We start from the raw sequence: 6,752 nt of genomic DNA, 5'->3' as shown, positions 1-6,752 counted from the left end.
TATACTGTGTTTCTGAGTTCTAAAGGATGTTGGTCGTATGCATACGGGGCGGTACAGACAGTGCTTCTTTGTTTGAAGTAAAAAAAATGTTTGGGCGCGTTTCCTTGAGTCCATGAGAAACGGAACAGCATTCTGTGCAGTGGCTGATCATGCAGTATTGTTCTTTGCTCGACAAAATTTTCTGGATCTAAACATTCGCTAGTTCGGCACTTACAGTATTGCGCAGTCTCAAATCGTCACTGTGCGCCGACTCAACCATCGTACGTACTGCATATTACTTTCAAGACAGCGTCAGAACCGACAAAGGAAATTCCTAACTTTGGAGGAAAAGAACAGCGCGAAGACTGGGCACGAGACACGGAGCACACAACACGAGCCACGCGTCTCTTGTGTCTAGTCGCCACGTTTTTTTTTGTCCCTTCAGAGTAATATGTACCAACTAGTGCATCAGCAAACCTTAGTGCTAGTTAGTTCAATGCTTACTCCACTGCTTGAGCAATCAATGGAGAAACGCGCACGAATGAACGCGGGTACGCTTGCACGCACATAAGCACGGCGCAAAAGTTCCCTACACGCTCGTGAAAGTCAGACATCTGTACGTGGCATACACGCCAGGAAGCATTTTGCTTCGCATCGCATTATGGCCCTGAAGAATTCTGAGCACGGGAATATATGTACGGCACAAGAGTTGAGAACAACGGCGAGTATGCAGCCACGAAGGTGGAACAATGGGCACAAAAACCAGGAGTGAAAGACATCTAAGAACAACAAATAAACATGCGCAAAATGGCGGATGATGGGTGATCCCAGCCGTTCCGCCATTTTCCGCTCCGTTGCTCATATCTGAAGATCTACGCCCGGGTACTTCCATCTCGAAAGAGGGATGTCGTCTTCGTACTCGTCCCCTTGATGTTCTTTGTTCGTTCGTGGTGCTTTCTAGATTTGTGTTTTTTTTGTTGCTTTTTCTGGATGCGGACGGCGTATGCGTTCCATATTTTTGTGATACATGATTTACTTCGAGGACTATGGCTCACATGTCTCTACCTATATCCTCCCGCTACTCACTGTCTTCTGTGCGCTTGCCTTTGTTTTTCTTCCATGGCAGAAAATAGCCGCACAACCGCATCAAAGAGATATAGAGAGTGTGCTTGTGCGGACTCTTTGCTGGCCGAGCAGATGCGAAAAGCAGTTCAAGGAGGTCTGTGACCGCAAGTGAACCTTCTTGAGCAATAAACGTAATTACGAGGATTTGGGCGTTGTTGTATTATCGTTTGCAGCCACGATTGCTCTACACAGGGAGGCACGCCTTGCTGCCATTCTCGTAATGCTATCATCTGGCTATAATGATGCACACACCATTGTCGCTACGCAATTGTCGTGCCGGATTAAGGAGTCGTGACCCTCGGCGTCGTCATAGCAAGCTATCAGTGACGCAGTAGTAGTCATTATCGCATTATGTTGTTTTTTATGTCGGTATCACTGCTGACATTATCGCTTTTTATATTGAGTCGATAAATAACAGAGGTTGGTGCCTTCGAGGCGGCACCGGCTACTCCATCTCGCTTAGCAAACGAAATGTAAAATACCGAAAAATGTAAAAAGGGCACACGATCTCTCATACAGTATATCACAATATGTCCAAACACAGTGCAATCCGACTGCACATGAGTCACAAATATTGGAGCACAAGTTCATGTTAGTAAAAGCGAGTTCACATGTACACGTGCAACGTAAAATGTTCTGTCTAACTTTCTTTGGCGGAAACTGACGATAACCATTGAGCGACTTTTCAGCTCAACTAATACATCAGCGAAAGTGAAGGCAATCCATAAGCAACGGACGATACGAGCCAGAGACAGTCTCATAATTCCGGAAAGCAAATTATTTTGGGGCTTCAAGAAAAAAAAAACCGCTGCTTTCATCCCCAAGGTTATATTCATTTGCGTTTAGAGCCCGACTGCACAACACTGATTCAGTTGTGTAGTCTTGAACAATCATCAGTCAAGCGCGCTGAAACAGCAAGCCCTTAGGCAACATGCGCAGGTTAACTACGGGTACCTGCTGTGGCAGGAAGTAAGGTTGCAGTTGACGCACAAGAGAAGATACACTAAACAGCCTACATATACATACACACACGTAGGCGTAAGGCTCTATCGCCTGCTCATTGGAGAATGGAGACTGGAACCACTAGGGCGGAATATCTTCAGAGGAGCCCCTACCTAATAGTTTCGCTAATGGCTCCTAGGTGTTCTGCGAGAGCAAGAAACCTTCAGCATCTGGTGTTCTCTAACGTAGACCTAAATCTAAGTACACGGGACTCTCGGATTTCGCCTCCACCTAAATGCGGCAACGCGGCCTGTATTCGATTCCGCAACCAAAACCACTACAACACCATGACGGGTAGTTACTAAACGACATTTTTTTTTGCGAACCACTGTTGCAAGCGCGCACTTCATTTATGCCATAACAAAAAAGAAAACAGCACCAACGCATTTTCTCAGTGGCATCGTTACGTAGGTCGCTAGGTACAAGGCTTGCTCTGGGACGAACGTTTTACGCAATAGTAAATTACACAGCCCGTGTTCAGCAACAGCAAACTTTCCACGTCGCGTATATTTCTTATGCAAAGTTGTTTCATAAAAGCAACACTAAAACGCTCACATTAGTCCCGGAGAAACTATGCAAATCGTCGGTCTTTCTGATGTTCCTCTACTCTCATCTGAGCTTCATGAATTTTGAGAACGGTATACGTTGACGAGCACGCTATAGCGTCATCATACTGCAATCTTCAGAACAGACATTGCTACACTGTTGGGACGAATGCGCAGTCCACGACTAGTTGCGAAAATTTCACTAAGAATCTTGAATTCAGCAAGCCGGTATGCTGGGTCGTGAAATGCGAGGAATGCGCTTGCTACACTTTCACTTTCAAAACCGCATATTCTCAGCGTAGAGAACGCTGCATATGCCGGGATCTAGCTGCGCTCTTCTGTTTCCTAAAATCATTTCGAGTTGCCGTGATGGACGCAAATAAACTGCGCACATATTCAAAAGCTTTCCGTGCCGTCAGCGCAGGTGTGGGCCGGTCTATGTTTTAAAAATTAAATAGAAGAGAACAGACGCTCCACAAGTATCGGCTGTTCTTTAAAGACGCGACCAGTGTTCCTTTTTCAGAGTATCGTAATGGCAACAAAGTGGCAGGCATATCATGCAACACAGACGAGGTTGGGAAATATTCAGAGCTTCTAAACTACAAAATGTGGCCCTACCTTCTTAGTAGGAATAGGCGGTTGAGAAAAGCTTAAAATGTTGAAGCAGCACGACGTAGCATGATAATTTGAAACTAACATTGATATTCACGTTTGTTTTATTCAGTTAGTAGTACCATATAAGAAGTGTTAACATGTTGTAGCTAAATTCTGACAGTATTTCCACACATGCAATAGTGTTTATTAAAATAGTGGTATCAAACGCGTGGGAAATAAGGGATACGAGTAAGGCTGGAGGTAACATTTGGCGGAGAAGATCTGCTTTCTTTAGGGCCTCCTTGGTTTATACAGCCCAACGTGAAACTCAAGGTTGTAAAAAAACATGCAATACCATTTCCCTTTGTTCAAGTACAATGCGCATATTTTGTCTAGATACCAAAGAGGATTCCGAAATAATCAATGCGCTTTATACAAAGCGTGCCTCCATTTTACGTGCTGGGATTCGGTCCTTTGCATAAAAGGTAGCCGCATAATAAGACAAAGGAGAAATTGGAAAGCACCCGCCGTATCCTTGGCACAGAAGCGCTGAATGCTTGAAGATAAAAAATATCAATCTGCATCTTCGTTATGCTCTTCCATCAAGTTGTCCACTGACAGACACGAGCGCTTTAGTTAGAACTGGGCCTTCCTACTGATTGAGGCATGACTCTGGCACAATCACTCAGCTTGACTTTCGTTTCGGATGAATATACTGCTTGTATAGGCCGTGCCGGTTGTATAGGCCGTGCGCTTTCTTGACTAATTGAAGTCTCATAAATTTTGTTCTTTGGGCACTATATTTTACAAATGATGTGAGAAAGGGGGCATGAGGAACTCGTTGCCAGAGTAAATTGCACTTTTTTACGCAGTCATATTATGACTTGCTTGTTCGAGCTATTTGCACTTGTAATCACTTCCTCAACGCCGGTTTCCACTGTTTCACACACGCCAACAAATTGCTCACAAGACCTGCTTGCTTAGGCACCATTTCAAAAGCAAGCAGGTCTTGTGTTCTTTTTGTTCGTTTGTCTAAGCGTAGAAAAAAATAACGAGTGTGACAAAACGTTGCATGGGTACGCGTTCACTGCATTTCTCTTCATGACGTCATAGTTAACAAATGCAATCTAACCAACATATAACGAACGATTGGGTATATCGAACAGTTGTAAGATCCCCTTGACCATATTTCGATAAATTAATTAGATAAATAATCAATAACAAAGTAATTTGTATATCGAACTACCATATGTCAAAATCTTGGTGATCCTCTATACACTCGATACATCCGGTTAAACGTCAGTACTAGTTTTACTGTGTTATACGACATGTTTGTATGCCCAGGCAGCCGGAAAATTTTGAGGATCTGGATCACATAGGTTGGTGTGGGTCGTACATGGACTCCACTTGTCATCTTTATTGTTCTGACAATTTTAAATACGTTTTGATATTGCAAAAACGGATTATTTATTTAAAAGATGGCCGGCAGTTTTATGAGGAGAGTATGTGAGCGCGAGCATACATAACGCCAAATGTACAAACCTTAGCTGTTTTGATGAATTTTTCTTGAACAGCGAAGCTGCTTAGGCTCGCTGCAATTTGCATGTCGAAAACAGAAATGATCATCCTTATGAACGGCACACGCTCTCTGCATCCTCTTCTTAATATTCGTCCTCTTTTACTTCGCTCCCAGAACACGTGCGCCGATTACTCCGGCGTGGCCTGTATTAACCCTGATGGGTGACAGAACGAGTACTGAGAGAGAAAGCGAGAGATATAAAGAAAGAGAAAGAGAGAAATTGTTGACGAAAAAAATGTCAAGATGAGGCGGGACTCGAACCCGCGCACCCTCGATCTGAAGACAAGCGTCCTAACCAGTCGGCCATCCAGGCACGCTAGCAGAGCAGATCATAGCCTTGTATAGTACAGTGTAGCAAGGGGGTACGTGGGAAAGGAAAGTGAGCATGAGGCGAGATGTGGTGAGCAGGAGGGAAAGGCGGAGGAGAGAGAGTGAGGCATTGCATAGAAAGAATGAGAAAGCGGGAAATAGAGAGAAATAAACGCAAAAAGAGAAAGAGAGTGAGAGAGACAGAGAAAGAAGAAAAAGAAAGGAGCTTATATATATATATATATATATATATATATATATATATATATATATATATATATATATATATATATATATATATATATGCAGAGAAATAAATAAATAGAGATAAACAGCGAAAAAGAACACATAAAAAAGGGAGAAGAAAGCAATATAGGAAGAAAGAAAGAAAACATTTGCAAAACTTGTCAAAACAGCAACAGCCAGTGCCACCTACGCGCCCATCAGCTCCGCTGTCTCTTTAGCATTGCGCCTCCAGTGCAAGCTACGTTAATTTCTTTGTTGGTGTTAGAAAGAATAGTGTACACCTAAAAAAATGAATCAGAAAGAATGTACAATTCCAAGCCGGTGAAAAGACGGCCTCACAGCAAATGACAGTGAAACGAGACCACAGTAACGTAAAACGGCGACAAACAAAGAATAAGTGCAACCGTGGCCTGACTCAGGCTGGCACTGGTGAATAAATAACGAATCAAAGAAAGCGGAGTTGACGATGCCATCTACTGGCCGGAACGCCATCGCCTTCAGATCTACCCGTCCCCTCGTTTCCTGCTTGTTCTGCTCTCGTAACACATAAATTACTTAGAAAACAAAGAAAAAAGCGGGAAGAAATAGGTACGAAAATTTGTGAGTACTATGCCGTTCTTGTCCACTCGGGGACACAGACACGACACTTTACGACTTCTTTTTACCGCCGTCTGCGTGCCTTTGTTCATGTAGATTACTTCGTGTATAACTTATCTTGCTTTTGCTACGGTAGTCAAAGCGCCCACTGCATTACGGTCAGAAATGAAAACAGATGGGGCTAAACTGTCCTTTGCTTTGTTTTGTTTATTTGTGTGTAAGGCACCTATGAAGTAGAAAACAGTCTGATGCAGCTACACATTCTTTAGAGTTCAGGTCACCAGCGAATCCTGCACAATTGATTATTTCGTGAACTATATTTTAGCTGGAAAGCTCACGGTGGTACGCTGCAGTGGTAGAGTGGTTGCGGTGCTCTGCTACTGGCCCGAAGGTTGCGGGATCGATCCCGTCAGTGGCGGTCGCATTTCGATGAAGGCGAAATGCTAGTGGTACATGTGCTCTGCGGTGTCACTGCTCTTTAAAGAACATTAGATGATCGAAATTTCCGGATCCATCCACTATGGCGTGCCTCATAATAATATCGTCGTTTTGGCACGTACGACCGCATAAATTATTATTACTGGAAAGTCTACGCGACCTCCTTGCTACTCAGATGGCGTTGTATCAATGAATTGTAACATTTTTGTAATAATATGAAATAGCAATTGAGAGCAAGAACAGGTAATAAGGAATAGCAAATAAAAGTACTTAACCACACAAAAATGGCGCCAAGTATGTGCCACTTCACCGACTGGTCCTCTATAGTATTGTATAGA

This window comes from Rhipicephalus sanguineus, chromosome 11, assembly GCF_013339695.2.
Source record: "Rhipicephalus sanguineus isolate Rsan-2018 chromosome 11, BIME_Rsan_1.4, whole genome shotgun sequence".
NCBI classification, from domain to species: domain Eukaryota; kingdom Metazoa; phylum Arthropoda; class Arachnida; order Ixodida; family Ixodidae; genus Rhipicephalus; species Rhipicephalus sanguineus.
This window is presented reverse-complemented; position numbering follows the sequence as displayed.